Source organism: Eptatretus burgeri, chromosome 9 (genome assembly GCF_056783735.1).
Source record: "Eptatretus burgeri isolate ZD-2024b chromosome 9, Ebu_testis_v1, whole genome shotgun sequence".
In the NCBI taxonomy this organism is placed as follows: Eukaryota; Metazoa; Chordata; class Myxini; order Myxiniformes; family Myxinidae; genus Eptatretus; species Eptatretus burgeri.
In genome coordinates, this window is record NC_140969.1 from 5,320,282 (window position 1) to 5,339,986 (window position 19,705).

A 19,705-nucleotide genomic window follows, 5' to 3' on the forward strand; every position below is an offset into this window, starting at 1 on the left:
TAACTCAGCGATCCAAGGCATATCGTATGAACCGAAGCATGATTGAGAAAGTTGGAATTTAATGAGCATCGAAGTTCCAAAGTATCCGAGCAGCAATTCCCAAATGAAGGACACATATTCTGAACAAACGACTGTTCTTTTTGTTCTCCCTGCTGGGTGAGTGCAAGTACGAAAATAGGTTCACACGAATGCTTTCCTCACCATGGGCGATGAGAACACATGAACAGTTTTATTCCAAAAGGAGATATCTCCATTGTGTTGTGGGAACACGTGAACGTTGGATGGCACGGTTTGTAGCAAAGCCGATTTTTCTCTTTCAAACTACATAGCAGGGATATTGCAGATTCAGTTGTGTACTGGTTTGAGCATCTGCTCTGAGTATGAAATGTTGGTGGTTTGAACCTGACCCTGGCTGAGTCATGCCAAAGATTAAAAATAAATAAATAAATAAATATGTGCTGCTTCCTTGCGTAACACTCAGCATTAAAAAGGATAGAGCACAAACAACCATCACACAAGCTTGATGGACTTCATGGCCTCCTCTTGCATCGAAGTTCCTTGTATTGTAAGGTAACTCAATATTATTATATTTTACTTTTCACCTGCGACATGTCACAGGTCTACAAGAGCTCCGCTTGGTTGTTGTTGTTGCTGTTGATCGATTTTTAAAGTGTGCACCCATTGGTCGGACAGCTGCAGGATCCCGCCCACACTTGTCAGTTTGACTCCACCCACCATGGCGCCCAGACAAAATAAGATGGCCGCCATCTTGGTTTTCTGGTGGACCAAAGACATCAGGCCTGGAGGCCTCTGTTGATTTTACATGGCCTGGGTTTGTTGCACCACATTTCCATTGGCTTTGTTTGAATCGAGTGTTACTCACGATGAGGGACCCCCAAAAAAATCAAATCATATGTCAAATAACAATTATTGGTATAGTTTAATGAAGCTCGTCAACACGCGCTTCCCTTTAAAAAATAAATAACCTCACGTCTTTTTTTGAATGGCCCCAGGTGGGGGTGAAACAATCCGTGACTGTATGACGAATCAGCTCGTTGTGATATAGCCGTGGTGGAGGTTGACATGGATGAGAGGTGTCGAGTTAATCTTTTAAGTGTACATTGAATGCACATTTCCCAATCGGCGCGTTACTGGGTTTTGTCGCTGGTTGTGACCACAGTGCAGTCTTGTTCGTTTAACAGCGACCCACAGTGAACAATGCTAAGGTGCCGGTAACTTGAAAAACCTGGAATTGGCACTTTAATATGGAATTTTGGAGACAAATACACTTACAATTCTAATCTCACTTACTGTTCTCTTGACAGCAGATTCATTGCTGCCAAAGCAGTGTCTTGTATGGAATACACTCAGTAGTTTTGCATTGCCTCACCAATAGCTGGGTGTAGTAGCGTGTGCCCGTAATCCAGTGACTCGGAGGCTGGGGTTGGGGGATTGCTTGAGTAACAGGAGCTCTGATATGGTGCAGTGCTAATGGATGGCACAGAGCAGCCTGGCCGATAGGATGGTGCCCAACCCTGATTGTTAGGTCAGGCCAGATCAGATCTGTGACTTGTGAAGGATAACATGTAAACCTGTACTAACATGTTCATGGTCAGGTTGTCTGTGACTAAACTGTCTTCCCCACCAGATTTCCTGGTGAGGAGGGTGTATGGATATGGACACCCAGCAGGATGAAGAACAAAACCTGTCAAAGAGTGGAGGAGCTCCTTGTGAGCCAATAGCCATCCATATGTAGTGCCTGTCTGTGTCTGTGGATGTCCTCCTGCAGTTGGGTTACCTTTTTCTTGAAGGTTGGTGGCAGAATTTGCACTCTGGCTACCACAAAACACTTAATTCTGCAAAAAACGCACTGAGGTGTGGTGTGGTGGAGTGGTGCTGAGTTGTTCTCCACCAGACGATGGTCTTTTTGGGTTAACCCTCCAGGTGGCTGCCTGGAATGTCCTATCCCAAAGAGATGGGGATGGGTCAGGCATATACCTGGGGGATGGCCAGACAGAGACTCCTGGTGTAGTGGTGGAAAGTGGATGCTGAGACACGTTTTGAAAAGTGCACGCTCTCATTGTATATACAGTATGTTACCAGAGTAGTAGTTAATAAAAGGTAATGAATTTGTAAAAAGAAGTCATAAACTTGTCATAAATGTACACAGAAACAGTCAGAGGAACTTCCAATAGCAGAGGGGAAACTGTGGCAGTTTCAAGAACATCCTATAGAAGCTTGAAGTTCCTCTGGACAATGTTCTTGACTTTAAGGTTGCTTGGATGGCAGATCAATGTGAACAGCATCCTTTCTTCAGTCCCCCTCCCCCACCCCCAAATTATCATTGGAATCTCCCGCAGTTAAAATAAAACCTCAGCGGTGAGCACAAGTGCCTTTAGAAGAGATCCAAGTAGGAGTGTATGGAGTGAAGAAACAAACAGAAAATTAATGGCTGATTTAAAGTTTCAGATATGGATCATAGACATCCACGAGTACTGAGGGAGGTGGCAGAGAAGATCAGCAAGATGTTAATGGATATGTTCAACGGCTTGTTGGAGTCAGGACATGCACCGGAGGATTGGAGAGTAGCATTATTGATTTATTTTTATTTGAATGCAGCCTCTGGCTGCTTGGTTGCATCATTTTATGGGGGCACTACTGTGCCACTGATGCAATGCCCCCCCCCCTGTTACCAGGAAGCTGATACTCATTTTGCTGACCTCAGAATGATGACAACCTGAGCCAACCCACCTGCTATTAATTCAATGGCTCAACAGGGGCTTGAACTCAAGACCATGAGATCTTAAGCCAACATCATGTTTGGAGAGGAGTAAATGAAACCCAATTATTTAAGAAAGGATCCAGAGAAGAATTGGGGAACTTTAGACCTAGATGGAGGAGGACCTGAGGGTGGGAATTGATACGAGGTGGGGGGGGGTGAATGGGGGGGAGTAAGCAGCAAGACAGTGAAAGGTAAAGCAAACGGAGGTTTTGGTTGTACTAGTAGGGGAATCAATTATAAATCAAAGGAGGTGTTTTTATCACTCTTTTGGAATTTAGTCGTCACATCGAGAATATTGTGTAGTTTTGGTTCCCACATCTGAGGAGGGACATGGCTGCCATGGAGAGGGTACATCGTCGAGCAACTCCATTGAATGCAGACCTGGCTCGACTAAGCTATGAGGAGCGGTTGGAGGAGACACGACTTGGTACATTGGAGAGGAGGTGGTTACGAGTGGATGTTGAAAATAATGAAAAGTGTGGACAAGACAGGCGTGGTCGAGTTTATCAGCAGAGTGGACAATGTTAGGACCAGGGGTCATAGCTTGAGGGTAAAGACGATGAGAGTTAGGACAGTTTTAAGGTTGGGGTATTTCAGTTTGAGAGTGGTTAATGCATGGCATGGTCTCCCTGGAAAGGTAGTGACAGTGCAGGGGGTGGATAAGTTAAAATGGGATTGATATAGGGACCTGGATGCATTGGAGGTAGAGGGGCATGGGAATATTGGCTTGTGTGCATGGTAGGTCGCTTGTGTGTGAATAGCCGACGATGGCCTGCACCCTGTGCTACCCCAAACCGCACCAACTGGGGTTTGTGCAGTGAAGACATGATGGGTCAAATGGCCTCCTCCTGGACCAAAGTTCCTTCATTGTGTATCCTTGTGTAATCTAAAAAAAAAATCATCTCAATATACTTTACACTTCTTGCTTAATACAATTTTTTGATTTTCAGTAAACGAAACAGCCCAAAATAGGTCCTCGTCTTTCCGCGGCTGACATTCCACTTCACCTTCCTCGTCGTCTTCCATCACATCATGACGTTGGCTGTCGAAGCAACGTCACAGTTCAGAACTGACTGGGTATCTACCTTTTCCAATAGTGGGGCATTTTAAGTGGCACGTTTCCTCGATTTCTCCCATGACAATACAATACTTTATCTTCCAGTTGCATTCCGTCCTTACCTGTGTGTATTTCTTCATTTGATGTGAAGATAATGAGTCCCATGAATTTGACTTTAATTTCACCTGTCAGCCTTATTTTCACTGAGGGGACACCGTGTTCCGCAGTTGTCCCATACGGTCTGTAACAAATGGAATTGGATGTGGAGAGAGAACAAATTATAGGATTTTGTTTAATTTGCATCGTTCGAAGTGGGAATCAAATTGCCCATGAACGTACCCTGGTGCAATGCTTGACAGAGCGAGCAAAGAAGATCTCATGGAGCAATCAACCTTTTGTTAACAAAACTCTTCCTCACTTGAGTAGTCTTTCTGTATCAATTCAATTCGTGAAAAACACAAGGTCCACGACACGATTCCAGGCCAAGGCTTCTGAATATGCAATTGGTAGTTGTAGCAAGTTGCGTGGACGTGGCATTGGAGTCCAGAAAGGTAGGTTATTTGTCCGGTATTTAATTATGGGGAAGTATGAAAGTAATTTTTCTCATAAGGATTCGTGTAATAGGTGGAGGTTGTGTCAGGACGTGGATAGATGGGAAAGCCGGAGAGAAGGGAAGTCACTCGTGCATTTAAATAAATAAAAACAAATTTCACGAAAACCCGATATGGTAAATGTTGTTTGCGGTGATGGTGGAGGTGAAGGGGCGATAGTGCGGGGTTATTGAGGAGTTCCATCAAGCAAGCATTCCATATTCTCCATGATGCCCGATCGGGAATGACTCACTTTCATTGTCGTTAATGTCGTAGCACTCCGAGCACTCGCTTTGATTATCCAGTCCCCCTGCGCAGTGGGAGATGGGGTTATGCCAGTTATGGGATGGGGTGTGTGTGTGTTGTTGGTTGTTATTTCCATTTGCGGGTTTGAGGAGATGGAACGAAGTCCTCCCAGAACTCAAAGTATCCACCTTTGCTTTGGTGACGGACCAAGCTGTTCAACTTTGTTGTTCTCAGAGTTTAGTTCCGTGGGATCTTTTCAGGATAGTCACCGAACCCCGGACTGCCTCCAATTGTAGTTCGTTTGTGGTGATATTCCCGAGGATGTTTTTTGAAATCTCAGTGATGTTCTTCTATATTACTCCTGTTGCTCCAATTGTCACTGGTGGTGCAATTTCAACTCTCATCATCTTCCAAGATCTCTTGATCTCATTTTTGAGGTCCTGGTATTTGGTCATTTTCTTGATTTCTGCATCATTTAAGCCAAAATTACTCGACACTGATAGCTCAATCAGAAACGCTGTCTTTTCATTTTTGTTCCTGAGAACGTTGTCCGGTCGCAAGACTTTGTTTTCTGTGTAAACGCTCGATGTGATCATTAGGTCGTACGTAAGCATGACGTCATTATTTTCAATGACTGCCCTTGCTTTGTGCTTCCATGAGTTTTCTGGAACTGGAATGTTGAAATTTTTGCAGATATGCCAATGAATCACTTTTCATACTTTGTTGTGCCGTTGTATGTAAAGTTGTTCTGATAATAGTTTTTTATATCCCAAAAGCAGGTGACTAGTACTTTCTGTTTCTGTCGTGCAGAACCTACACTTGTCTGTATGGCTCAGTCCAGCCATCTTTTAAAATCCATTGGTGTAGTGTCCTTCATCTTGGGCATTTATTATTTTTTTCTCCGTCCCAGGTGAGCTGACCTCTTCTTTGCCATTCCACTGAGCCTTCTTTGTCGATCCCCACACGGTCCAATTATTTTTTGTATTTTCCTGCTCTTTTGTCGTTCTCCCAGTTGTTGGTGTATATTTGTTGATATTTCTTTTTATATATTTCTTTCGTCTTTTTTGCAATCATTGGGGCTGTATTTGTTGCCGTTTCATTTTCCTGTGCGGTATCTTCTATTCACACCTGTTTTTGGAAATTCCTTGCGAGGTGAGTGAGGGATACTTCTTCAGGTTTGTTGTGTTCATGTTTGTTCACAAATTGAATCCGATAGTCTGTTGAGCATTTCACGTACTCAGCTCGTCCTACACTCGTCACTCTGTGCACCTGGTTGAGTTCCATCAGGTCACTCCCTCCCTCTTGTCTCAGCTGATGCATCCTCAGGATGCCAAAGATTTTTGCAGAACATCTTGTGGATGGTGAGAAGTTTTCTTGTTTTGATGTCTAACTTTATTGATTTCTGATTGGGGCCAGTTTACTATTCCACAGCTGTCATGGAACACTGGTCCTGCGAGTTAGTTGATAGTTTTGATTTTGTTTCTTGGAGAGCGGTACGTTTTCAGGATCTGATTTGTTCTTCGTCAGTATTCTTTGGTGATTGTTTTGTCCATTTGTTTGTCATATATTTGGTGGTCCTTTTCTACTCCGAGGTATTTTCTTGATGCTTCGTTTTCTGACTGCTGTATTGTTGTTTCAAGGTCAATTTTTATGTTGTCTGTCAAAAAAAAAAAAGTCTGGAAATAGAAGCCACCAAAAGCAATGGTTCCCTTCCCAGACTTTCAGCTTTGGATATGCCTCTGTTCCTCAAACCAATCACAGCGAAGCTTCCACCTGACCTCGTGGATCTTTGGAGGATGGAGACCTTCAAGTATAAAGAACCCCACAATGTCACCTTGCCACCATTTTCGATGCTCGCATCCTTTATTCTGCGCAATGCAAAGATTCAAAATGACAGTCTGATAGTTTCCTCAGGATATGATGATAGATCACATTCTTCAGCTACGGTGAAAGCTCAACTTACTCTGAAAAACAATGTCCTCCTTCACTAATGACGCTCGTCCAAGGTTCAGAGTAAGGAAGACCGAAATCACGGGTGAATTGCTGCCACAGATTGTCGAGCGACCAACTGCAGCAGTTGCGTAGACTTCAGAAAATCAGAACACTCGTCGTTGAATGGAAGATCCGCAACAATGTTGCCCTATTCACGGGACCAAACATCCTCTTGTGCATTGCAGAACATTCAAAGCAAAAACATTGCAATCCAGACTCATCATTATTAACCAATGGAAAATGGGTACCAAATGTGCTCTGTCAACTAACCATTCAGCCAAGGAGTGTCAAGTTAAAATTTCATTGTTCTCAGTGCGACAGCATCCGTCATTGCTCAGCACTTCATCTTGCCAGTTGTGCCACCCTTGACAGACCAGCTGGGAGGCAATTTATCAGGGACTCTATGAACCCTGACAGAGTATCATATGGACTCCAAGAACATGGTGAGGAGTGACCCTCAGTGATTAACAGGTGTACAGACATTCAAATTGGGGCCAGAGGAAGATCTTGTTACAAAATCTTTTTTTGTGAAGGCATTCATCATTGGTTATCCTGAAAACTTACGCTGTATTGGATGAACAGTCAAATTGGTCTCTGGGCCGCAGCGAACTCTTTGACGACTTCAACGTGCCAAATAATCCAGTCCCCTAAGACCTCAAAACCTGCTCTGGAACTATGGTGGCCATTGTTAGGCATGTCAGGAATCTAGTCATCGAATCTTTCAATGGAATCGTCCCCCTGCTGCTCCTGGAGCTAAATGAGTGTTATGACATTCCTTGTAATTCCTCCAATATTCCAACACCGGAGGTCACAAGGCTCCATTAACATATACATCCTCTTGCTGAAATGTTCCCGAACCGAAAACAGAAGCGACCATCTTGCTGTTAATTGGACGACATGCTCCTCAGCTGCTTTAGGTCAGAGAATCTCTGAATGACCAACCTAATTCTCCATGGGCACAGCGTATGGACCTTGGACGGGTGATAATTATAATAATAAAGTCTCTTTGCAAGCTTCTGGTTAAGAAAACAGCCCTAAAACAGCAGTGTGTGGATTTCATGACTAAACTGTTTTTCAAAGGACATGGTGAGCCTCTTGAACCAGGAAAAAAGAAGCAAAATGACCGTGATGGTATCTTCCTCATTTTGCCATTTTCCATTCATCAAACCTGAATATATTAATGTGGTGTTCGACGGCTGCGCTACCTCTTGTAATGTCTCACTAAATAAGGTACTACTTCCTGGTCAAGACCTCGTCGTTAGTCTTTTCTAGGTATTAGCACACTTCAGACAGGAACCCATCGCCATCATGGCCGACATAAAGCAAAGGATCCTTAAGAGTAAATCACCTTCTCAATGTAACTGCTTGGCAACTGACATTAATCCAACAGACCTGGCCACTCACTCCATAAAAGCCGATGACCTGATGGAGTCATTATGGCTGTCTGGGCCAACATTTCTCTGGGACTCCGAACTACCCATTAAACCCACTTTGTTTGCTACCCCCACTCTCTAACCCACAAGCTTCTTACTACCTTCCTGGCGGAGGTATGCGCTACTGTCAATGCTCGTCCAGTTGTACCGGTGTCTGCAGACCCAGACATGCCAGAAATCTTGACACCAGTGGCACTACTTACCATGAAGACAACGCCTCTTCGTGCACCACCAGGTGATTTTGGTCATCCTCCAGACACCTTCGACTATCAGTGGCAACGTGTACAGCATTTGGCGAATACTTTCTGGTCACGATGATGCAAAGAATATCTTCTGACCCTGCAGTCCCATATGCGGTGGCCAGTCAAGAAACGCAACCTTTTTGCCAGTGATATCGTTCTGCTGAATGTGGATGTGCAGAGGAACAACTGGCCCTATGGACAAGTGCTCGAGACATTGCCCAGCACAGACGGTCGGGTTTAAAAAGAGGGGATTCACACCATGAAGGACGGCAAACCCCATATCTACCTGAAACCTGTAACTGAGGTCATACTGCTTATACCAGCAGGAGAAGAGTGAATTCCTTCATTGTATCACTTAATTGTGAATTTCATATTCTCATGATTTTTTCCACTATGTCCCGATCCATGAGCCATAGTCTGGTCCATTAATTTAGTGCCTGTATATGATGTACTCTGTAATCAGTTTATTTCAGTTTTGACAAATGTTCAACATTTTTGAGAATGTTCAATAACAATTTGACAATGTTTTGAGCCAAGGTGGTGACCTGGGTTCCCGTGTTCATGTAATTCTCTTTGCTCAACCTTCTACTCGTGGTTTATATAAAAACCAGGTGTGGAGTGTGATGTAATCAATGTTGAATGTAAAATGTATCCTGTATTTATGTTCCACGCATATTCATCTTTAGCCTCATGCATATTTATGCTCCGCCCATGTGTTGCGTCATCTCCACTGGAAAGGGGAGAGGGTGGCTCTTCCCGGTCTCGTAGAACAGTGGTCGTTTGTGGATAAGGCACGGTTTTTACCATCGCATTTGGAGCGTTTTAAATTCAAGAAAAAGTGATTTAAATCTCTAAGTGTTGGTAAGCTGCCCTGGAATATTCTTTCTTCAAAGACTCGGGATACATCGGCCGTTCCAGGATACTGGTCTATTCTGTGTACGAGCTCTTCGATACGCTTCAACTTCCTGTACAAAAGAAAAGTATGTATGCAAGCATTTACTTAGCTGATACAATCTTGGAATGGGGAGAGAATGTGGTGTAATGTTTAGAGTGTCTGCTCTTGAGTCTGGTCGGCCGGTGGATTGAACCCCTGCCAAATCACACCAAAGACTTTGAAAATGGTATGTGCTGCTTCCTTGCGTGATATTCAGCATTTAGAAAGAACAGAGCATGGACAAACAACCATAGCTTGGCAGCCATTGTGCAAGCTTTATGTGCCTGATGGCCGCCCCCTGCGTTGTAGTTCCTTGCAAAGGTCTGGATGTTTGACAGATGGCGGGACCTGCTGAGCTCAAAGTTCAGATCTGCAATTATTGTACTCATCATAGCCTCTGCCCCGTGGTATGTTTCAGTGATATATCTTTTCTTGAGATTGAATGAAGTTCTGGAAAAACAAGTCAGAAGCATACTCCAGATGTTTTTTGCACTGCACATGCTTTTTGCAGTTATTTCCAAGATCCATTGTTGCAGCAAAAATACATGTGGTCCATTGTGCAGAAGACATGCATGGAGACTCCTTTCTTGGATCGTACCAAGTAATTACCAGTAAGGCCACACTAGTTCTTGATAGGCCGTCACATTTCTGAACAGCTTTTTGATGATTTGAGCCATATCTCGCCGCAGTGAATCGAAGTCACATTTCCTTTTTCAAATTATTTTAAAACTGAGAATGACTCCTGGAAAAGACGAACAAACTTCTTCTGCTGTGTGACCGGAAATTGCAAAATCACAAAGGAAAGGCCGATAATTGGATTCTCTTATGGGAGTACTTGCCCTTTGTCCACGATCGCTCTGATGCACACCCTAGTGCGTTTTCTTTTTTGCTCGGGCTATATACAGTGAGTCATAAGTCATGTCCAATGGGATTTTTAAAAATCTCTTGTTCATGTTATGTTTGTGTTTCAGATAACCACTAGAGATGGCTGACCCCATGAGATATAAACCGTCATAAAAATGGAATTTTTGTGGGGCTATTTAAAGGCTGGCATATACAAAGGATGCCCAAAAACCTTGGAAGAGCTAAAACACAATGTGTGTACACAATATGCAGCAAACACACCACAAATCCTCCAGAATGTGAGCCATTTCATCTGTTGTATTAACATTTGTTCTTGACTCCAGGGAGCACAATTTGAGCACTTATTATAAGATTAGTAAGAATATTAAAAATCCCATCTATTATGACTCACCCTGTATATGTATATCCAAGAAAAGGAAAAAATATTTTAAGAAAAAAATGCAAAAACAGAGCGATGAAATCTCAAAACAACTACCAAACGAGGTAGGAATGTCACCACATCACGATTCCACAATACGACAACACAATCCTCTTTTGGATTACCATCACGGCATCTTTTGCCATTTTACTTTTGTTTTGGGATTGTGATGGAACATCAAAATATATCATGATGCTAAACCATGAGGATTGCGAGGTTGCATAGTGGAATCGTAATGTGGTGTCATTCGTCATTGTTATTCTTCTCCTTCATCCATCACAATCCCACAACAAAAGTAAAATGTCAAAATATGTCGTGATGGTAATCCATAAGAGGATTGTGCTGTCGTATTATGACATCGTAATGTGGTGTCATGACGACCTTGTTTGGTTGCTTTTTTTAGAGATTTCATATGTCTATGTTTTTTAATTTTTTAGCCTCCGTTGGACTTGGTCAGAAACAGGTGGATTTTGGATTTTGTCTCCAATTTCGTGTGTGCGCGTGCATGCGCAACCATATCTCGGACATTTATGAACCGATTTTATTCGTCCTTGGCAAAAAAAAGACAACAAATGACGGTATACATATGCACATTATTTTGTTTCGCGATGCAATAAAAGATGGCCGACTGTCGGCCATTTTAGTTGGTAAAAAACACCCGGTGTCAAACACGTCCTCAATCATTTCTTGGCCATGCATTTACCATTATTGTTCAAACTTGGCATACAGATAAGGAATAATGGTTGACATAAGCACGTCATTTGCTTTTAAGATCAGATCCAAGATGGCTGACTGGTCGTCATTTTAGTTGTAAGAAATCCGATGTTGAACACGTCCTCAACCATTTCTTGGACATGCATTTACCAAATGTTGTTAAAACTTGGCACACATATAAGAAATGATGGCTTACATAAGCACGCCATTTGTTTTTGAGATCAGATCCAAGATGGCCGACTGGCAGCACTTTTAGTTGTAAAAAAACCTGATGTTGAACATGTTCTTAATCATTTCTCGGACATGCATTTGCCGATGTTATTCAAACTTGGCAAACTGATAAAGAATGAAGGCTTACATAAGCACGCCAATTTGTTCTATGATCAGATCCACGATGGCCGACTGGTGGCCATTTCAGTTGTTAAAAAAACAAAAAAAAACAACCCTTGTCCAACACGTCCTCAACCATTTTTCGGGCATGCATTTACCGGTGTTGTTCAAACTTGTCACACAGATAAGGAATGATGACTTATATATGCACATCATTTTTTTCGAGACCAGATTCAAGATGGCCGACTGGCGGCCATTTTGTTACTTAAATGTGTCCCCAACAATTTCTCAGAAATGCATGGTCCGATTTTTGTTCAAACTTGGCACACAAAATTACCGTGCTTCCCCATTGACTCGGGTCGCTCACCTGCATTTTTCCTTTTTTTTTCATTTGTAATTTTTTTTATTTATATCTTCATTTGCGCATGTTTTTTTCATTTTCTGATTCTGTGATTTTTTTTTCCTGGTGTACCTACGAGCTTCAATATCCATTGACACGCAAAATTTCAGCTTTCTCCGTCACCCGGAAGGTCCCGATCTTTCATGTGAGTGAGTGAGTGAGTGAATCAGTCAGTGGTTCGAAAAAGCTTTATGTGTGTATGTATGTATGTATGTATGTATGTATGTACATATATATGCATATATAATGGCGTACAGTAGTATGCATATATACATATATTGAAAGGATTGAAAGACATGTTCCAAGTGTCGGACCAGCTCGTGATTTTATCCAGATCTGCAGAGAGCGAAGAAGCTGCTGCCTCCCAAATGTGAAGGATGAGAGATGGTACGGCAGAGGGTGGAGTCATCAACAAAGAGATAAACGAGGATTGTCTCAAGAGTCTGAGAGATCATTGATGAAAACTGGAAAAAGCACAGGGCCCAGAAAACTTCCTTGTGGAACTCCAGCCTGCAGAGGAAGAGGATATGAGAGAATTCCATGATGAGCCGCTTGTTGACTGCGACTGGAGAAGAAGTCCGTGAGCCATGAGTGGAGATTACCTTGGATAACTTGGATTCCTTAGATGTGGTGTAAACTCTGCCAGGCTCACCCAAACATTGCAGACAAAACAAGCGTCTACGACACTGGTGCAAGAAATTTCAGCCACCCAGTTTTTGAAAATCACTGAAGGAGCGCTGAGCATGCTGAAGTCGTTGTTGGTATACCTCATGCAAATCAGAGTCAGCAGGAACAATCAAGTCCTCCACTCGACTGATGGCAACACAGAGTAAACGATGAACAGTAACAAGCACTAACAAATATTATTATGCCCCCGCTGACGAAGTCGCCGGAGACATTATGTTTTCGGGTTGTCCGTCCGTCAGTCCATCCGTCCATGCTAATTTCCTCTGTTTTCTCTGCAACCGCTTATCTGATTGACACAATATTTTCACCAGGGGTGCGACAACTCACGTACAATGTTTTTCTTATATAATTATGACGTCATCGGGCACGTGGTGTGGCAGCCATATTGAATAAAGGAAAAACTTTGGACCTCTGCATCTCCAAAACTGCTCCATGGAAAAAAATGAAACTTGGCACATGTGAAGTACTCCCCATGGGAAACGAGTTAGATTTTTCTAACGATGTGATAGGTGACTTCGTTATTACGTCACATTTGAAAACGTCAAACAGCATGAAATTTCAAATTTCCAATCGGTATGAAATTTTTTGAGGGTCATCTCGAGCTAAATTGTATTGGGGAAAAATTATTATGTCATCAGTCACGTGCTTTGGCAGTCATATTGTTTTTAACATAAAAACCTTCAAAAATCTTCTTCTCCGAAATACATGAACAGATTGAGGCAAAACTTTACAGGTGTGATTGCCTATCCTTGAGGAACAAAAAGTTCTCCACATATGATATCATAGGTCACATGGTTTGGCAGCTATGATTTTTTGAAAAATAATCATTTAAAACACTTCTTCTACAGAACGGCTTGCCAGATCGAGGGGAAACTTCACCCACTTCATGGATAATGCTGGGGAACAAAGTTTTTGTTGCATTGATACCAGCACTTGATCTTACCTAATTTGAGTGTGCTGAATTCAAATCTGAAGTTAGTTTCTCTCTGTAAGCTCTAGATTTTTTGCAATCCACCATCATCAACATTTATTTGGTAAGTTACAATTTGAATTAAAAGCAAATTTAAATTAACATATATTTCGACATAAAGACGATAGGTGATTCAGAACAATTGATAAGGATGGAATGCAAAGTTCAAATAGGTCCTATTCAGGCAAGAATTTGCACTTGTAGTTCTTGCGTTTGTGGACTTCCACAGGGCAATCTCGTTTGATGCTCCAGCAGTAGTCTGCCATCATATTTTTGTCCCATCGCCCTTGGGAAGCGCTCTTCCATCGTCATGAGGTCCTGATGGAAGCGCTCTCCCTGTTCCTCACTTACAGCCCCAAGGTTCTCAGGGAATTGATCAAGGTGACTATTCAGGAAATGGAGCTTGACACTCATGTTGTACCCAAGATCGTGAAAAGCCAACAACATTCGAGTAACCAGAAACTCATAGTTATCTGCCTTTTTGTTACCAAGAAAGTTTTGTATAACTGCGACGAAAGACAGCCACGCTGTCTTCTCCTTGTCATTCATCTTCCTTACAAATTCCTCATCACGTACAAGGGCACGAATTTGAGGTCCATCGAACACACCTGCTTTGATCTTCTCGAAAGACAAAGCAGGAAAAGCAGAAACTATATGTTGAAAACATTCACCATCAGTACTCAATGCCTTCACCAACTGTTTCATCAAGCCGAGCTTAATATGGAGTGGGGGGAAATGATCTTCTCTCGGCTGACGATTGGGTCATTCACAATGTTTGGCATGTCTGCTTCCAGAGTTTCACGGATGGGACACTCCTTCTGGATCCAGCGTTTCTCTCGAGCTCGGCTGTCCCACATGCAGAGATGGCATGGAAACTTTGTGAAGCCTTTCTGTTGACCAAAGAGAACGTTGACCATTTTCAGGTCCACACAAATGATCCAGTTGTGCTCGTGATATTGGAGTAAGTCAATGACCATTTTTATGTCATTATGTTCTTCTCGCAAATGCACTGAGTGACCAACTGGAACCACTCCATAAACATTGCCATTGTGCAAGAGAATACACTTGAGGCTGCGCTTAGAGGTATCCGGAAATAATCGCCATTCTGTTGGATTAGACCTATTAGTATTTATACACCCAGACAAATAAATTTACATTCAATATACAGACAGGCAGACAGATGAAAATGCTGACAATATACAGACAGGCAGACAGATAAAAATGCAGCCTTACTTTCAAAGTAGACTTGTTATGTTCACCAGGTAAAGAGCGCATCCAACCTGAGCGTGACCTCAGAATGCAAGTCAGACTTGCCAAGTTAAACTCATTATACAGGGTGGGTGAGAAGCCCCTATACCCCGAGGATATAAGGAACCCAGAATGTCTGTGTGAGCTCCCTTTTTATGCCTCCGGTGAGGAAGTCGTTGGTGGCATTATGTTTTCGGGTTGTTCGTACGTACGTACGTATGTATGTGCGTACGTCCATGCGAATTTTCTATGTTTTCTCTGCAACCGCTTATCCGATTGACACGAAATTCTCACCGTAGATGTGACTACTCATGCAGAATTTTAAAATTCACAACATGGAATGATGCATCACCACAATGTGCGACAGCCTTCATAACGTCTGCGGTGTGATTGTTGCAAATGGAGCAGAAACTATGATTCAATTCCTCATTCATCTGTTGTGGCTGTTTTACTACAATCTCTTTGATATATCCCCAGAGAGAATTATTGCATGTGCTGAGGTCGTTGGGTCCAGACAATGATGTCCATGCATTGTGTCCATCCTTGCAGGCCACTCCAATGGTGCTGAATATGTCGCAGACCCATGACTGATCCACCTCCGAAAAGACGATATCGTAAGAGGTATAGTGATATCATGCAGAAACACACACTGTCTCATCATTTCAAAAAATATCAAACTTTACATTGGAAAACAAAAAAAATCATTGAAACAAAATTGACACATTATGGTAATGGCTTGTGTTGATTTGCGGCGGTGAGTTGGTCGAACAATCGATGACATCAACACGACATTGATTGAGGTATCCTAACCTCAGAAAAAACAAAAACTGGAGAAGCTGGCCTGACATGGGAGTAAGAGAGTGCGTTTGCCTTGAAATTTTGGATGTTAACTCTTCATCGTCTTTTGCTCCGAGGAATAGTTAACGCCTGAAACTTCAGCTTCACTTTGCTTCCCATGGCAGTTATCATACATCAATCAAAGTCCCGTTGATTTAAACCATTGCCAATTAATATTAGCATTAGTCTTAAGAAAATAGGACTGAATATCATTAAAGAACCAAACAGAATTGGCATGATCTCGGTGTGGCTGTCATTCCATCCTTCCAAGCTCTCCCCCTTTAATATAAATTCAAAATCCCCATCTCAGTCTTGCCAGCTCTCTCGGATTAGGTAGTCGACATGAATGCATCTGGTGGAAGGACAAAAGGTGGATGGTGGAATTGAGGGAGAAGGAATTGGGGAAAAAGGTGCAAAATAATGGGTGACAAAAGAGGCGAAGAATAAAATCCAAGGTTGTACTCACTGGTCTCTTGGCTGAAAAGCATTTGCTAAAACAAAGCAGTTTCATGTTTGTTGGGAAAAGGTTCTCGTGGTAAACTCATTGATATATAGTGGCTTGCAAAATTTTTCACCGGCTACCAAAAAATGCCACATTTGGATGAATTATGAATCATGTAAAAACAATATTTTTCCAAATGAACTTTTTTTTTTATTCATAACCAAGGAGATCAAACGAAACACTGTTATGGTTGAAGGAGGTTCCATGTCAGGAAGACCTGCAAAGAACATGGACAAATCAAACCTCGCTGGTTGGAACAGTATTCAACCCCTTCGGCCATCACCTGGTGGAAGAGGCGACCCGTCCAGGATTGTATCCAATAGCCAAGGAGACTGCTTCGGCAGCACCAACGCTCTGCACAGAGTATGATCCCAATGGATGGATGGATTGTCAAACGTGCCTGGTGTTGGCTTAATGGTTAGGGTGGTGGGCTTGGGATCCTTGGGTCCTGAGTTCAAATCCTGCTTGGCTGTTGAATTAATACCAGGTGGGGTTGACTCAGCCTGTCATCTTTCCAACGTCAGCAAAATGAGTTCCAACTTGCTGGGATGATTGAGCCAGTTGAGTATCCTGTGTTGGAGTGACGTCCTGTCCAGGATTGTGCACAATAGCCCAGGAGACTGCTGAGGCAGCTCCGACGCTCTACACAGAGTATGGTCCCAATGGATTTGGATGGATTTTTGGGTTATCAAAGCACATTATTTACAAACACTGCCCTGCATGACACATCTCATCTCCAGGATCTTTTCTAGATTAAATATACACTTCTTCCACTCATTCGTCTGGGCTTCTCAACTCACGATGTGGTCAGCCACACTTTACCACGGTGTGCTGTGTTTTACTAGGCCGCGAATTGAATCCGTTCAACTTTTTGAGGCTTACACTGGTATCTCATTTACATTTACCAGAAACACCTTTTTTAATCCTCAGGGATGGTGCCAGACCAAGGAAAAGAAACATTCGTTTTCAAAATCACGATACGAGCCGGCTGAGTGAGTCGTTGCAAACAGCAAAATCAGACCTTCGGTTTTCCATGCGTTCAGCCACAAGATCACAAGGTGTGCACACTTTGAGCTCAACGCAATCTTGCAATTCTCATTTTTTTTTTTTTTTTACACTGGACGCAGCTGGGCATGATTAAAAATTCAATAACCATTAACACTCAGACCACTCCATGAGGGTAAGGGTTAACGTTCAAGAACCTGTCTGCTTGCACACATTTTCCATGCATAAAGATGAAAACCATGGAGGGAGAGTAAAGTGCCTTGCTCAGCATTCACAAGCGCAGATGCTTACACCCAACATACCGGCGTCATTAGCTCATTACATTGCAATATTGCATTCGCTCACCACTTGCTGCCTCCTTATCCCTTATCCCTTATCCCTTCCCTCATAGCTCAGGGATTCGTGCAGCCTTTCTTGCAGCATACCTGCGAGAGACGTTCAAATTAGCTACAACGAAAATATCGAGGCAACCTCAATGTGGCTGTAAAGGAGGTCTCAAATACGTCTTTCAAATTTTCCACTTCAAGTCTGTTACATACTTAGCTATAACAATGTACCTTAACAGATTTAGAGTCAGGATTGGTGGAAGAACAGGATGTCATCAGCCTATTGTCATGAATAACAGGTAGAGAGTAAAGGTTCTGGTCAAGGTCAGACAAGCAAACTACTCACCTTTCAATAATTAATTAAAGAGAGACACTTTCAGTTTTTTGTTTCCATCTGCTGTATTTGGGGCTGGCAACACACTCACTTTTGAGCTGTCTGGTTTTGGTTCGATTCCATACTCTGCTATCAATTGTCATGCTGGTATTTTCTCATGGTGTCCTTGGCTAAGAGTATGCAAGGGATGTTGGCAACCTGGCCAACGTGTACATTCCTGCACTGACTACCATCAGGAAGACGATGGCAAACTACCCTTGCCAATAATATGATTTGCCAGCACAGATTTGCCCTTGGGCAGACCACCACGGTGGATGGTTCAGCTTCTTGGAAAGTCAAACAATAAAGAATGGAGGGTTTGTTTATTCACTGGGAAAACGATGCTTAGGAATTAGCATTATTTCATCCATCAGAGTAATGAAGAGAGTAATGAAGAGTATAAATCAGACCAATGAAGAGTAAAAATGGGTTCGATGTGAGGATTGTGGGCATTGACGTGAGTATTATGATGCAACCTTGGAGAATTCCTGCAAATAACAATATTTGGTGAATGCACATAAGAAAATATTTGAACATAGGAGTAGCATGTGCGTCTGACATAATGGGGCTTGAAGGGATGAATGGAGAGTTGGAGTTCAGACGTTGAAAAAGGGTAAAATACAGTAAAGCCACCTGCATTCACACTTTATCATGTATGTATGTATATATATATATATATATATATATATATATATATATATATATATATATATATATATATATATATATATATATATATATATATATATATATATATATATATATATATATTGAAGTTTTTGTTTGTTTGTTTGTCTGCTCGACCTAAGCTCCTGAACTGTGAAAGATAGGAGGAAACCTCTGAAACAAAAAATGTCGGGACGGTCCCCGGGAAGGTTATAGGCTAGGTGACGAGGCCCCTCGGCGGGGGGGGGGGTGTTTCCCCGTCACCAGCCCCCTTAGGCTATTACTGCAGTGGCCCAATAGGGAAGTGATACTGGGCTCGCGTCTGACCTATGTACAGAAGATTAAATTCATTCAAAAAGAACCCTAGCAATGCTGGGTGCATTCACCTTGTGTATGTGTGTGTGTATATATATATATATATATATATATATATATATATATATATATATATATATATATATATATATATATATATATATATATATATATATATATATATATATATATATATATATATATATATATATATATATATATATATATATATATATATATATATATATATATATATATATATATATATCCTGGTGTTGGCGCAGTGGTTAGGGCAGCGGATTGGGATCCAAAAGGTCCTGAGTTCAAGCCCCGTTGGGCCACTGAATTAATACACCAGGGGTTGACTCAGCCTGTCATCCTTCCGAGGTCGGCGAAATGAGTACCAGTGTACTGGGCCGGTGTATACCCCGGTTAAAATAGGTGTACCATTTCCCTGTGTTGTAAGAGGCGACCAGGGTTGCGTCAGGAAGGGCATCCGGCGTAAAACATGTGCCAAATCACTATGCGGATCATACGGATGATCCGCTGTGGCCACCCCGAACAGGAGCAGCCGAAAGAAGAGGAAGATATATATATATATATATATATATATATATATATATATATATATATATATATATATATATATATATATATATATAGATATTGTTGCGCAAATGGCCCTTAGTGTGTTATTAAATATAGGATTAGTCCAGATCCCCCATTAAATGCATGTTTAGACAGGTTGTTCGGTAATTGGACGTTACATGTGCG

The 19,705-nt window shown here is 42.1% G+C and overlaps 1 long non-coding RNA gene across 1 annotated transcript in view; it reads left to right on the forward strand.

The window, feature by feature from the left end:
• Nucleotides 1-513: 513 nt before the first annotated feature.
• LOC147019456 (uncharacterized) overlaps nucleotides 514-19,705 on the forward strand; it is a 30,724-nt gene continuing 11,532 nt past the window's right edge. The window contains exons 1-3 of the long non-coding RNA XR_015062012.1: nucleotides 514-570; nucleotides 15,457-15,528; nucleotides 17,177-17,304. This is a non-coding gene — a long non-coding RNA (uncharacterized LOC147019456). The remainder of the gene's footprint in view (nucleotides 571-15,456; nucleotides 15,529-17,176; nucleotides 17,305-19,705) is intronic.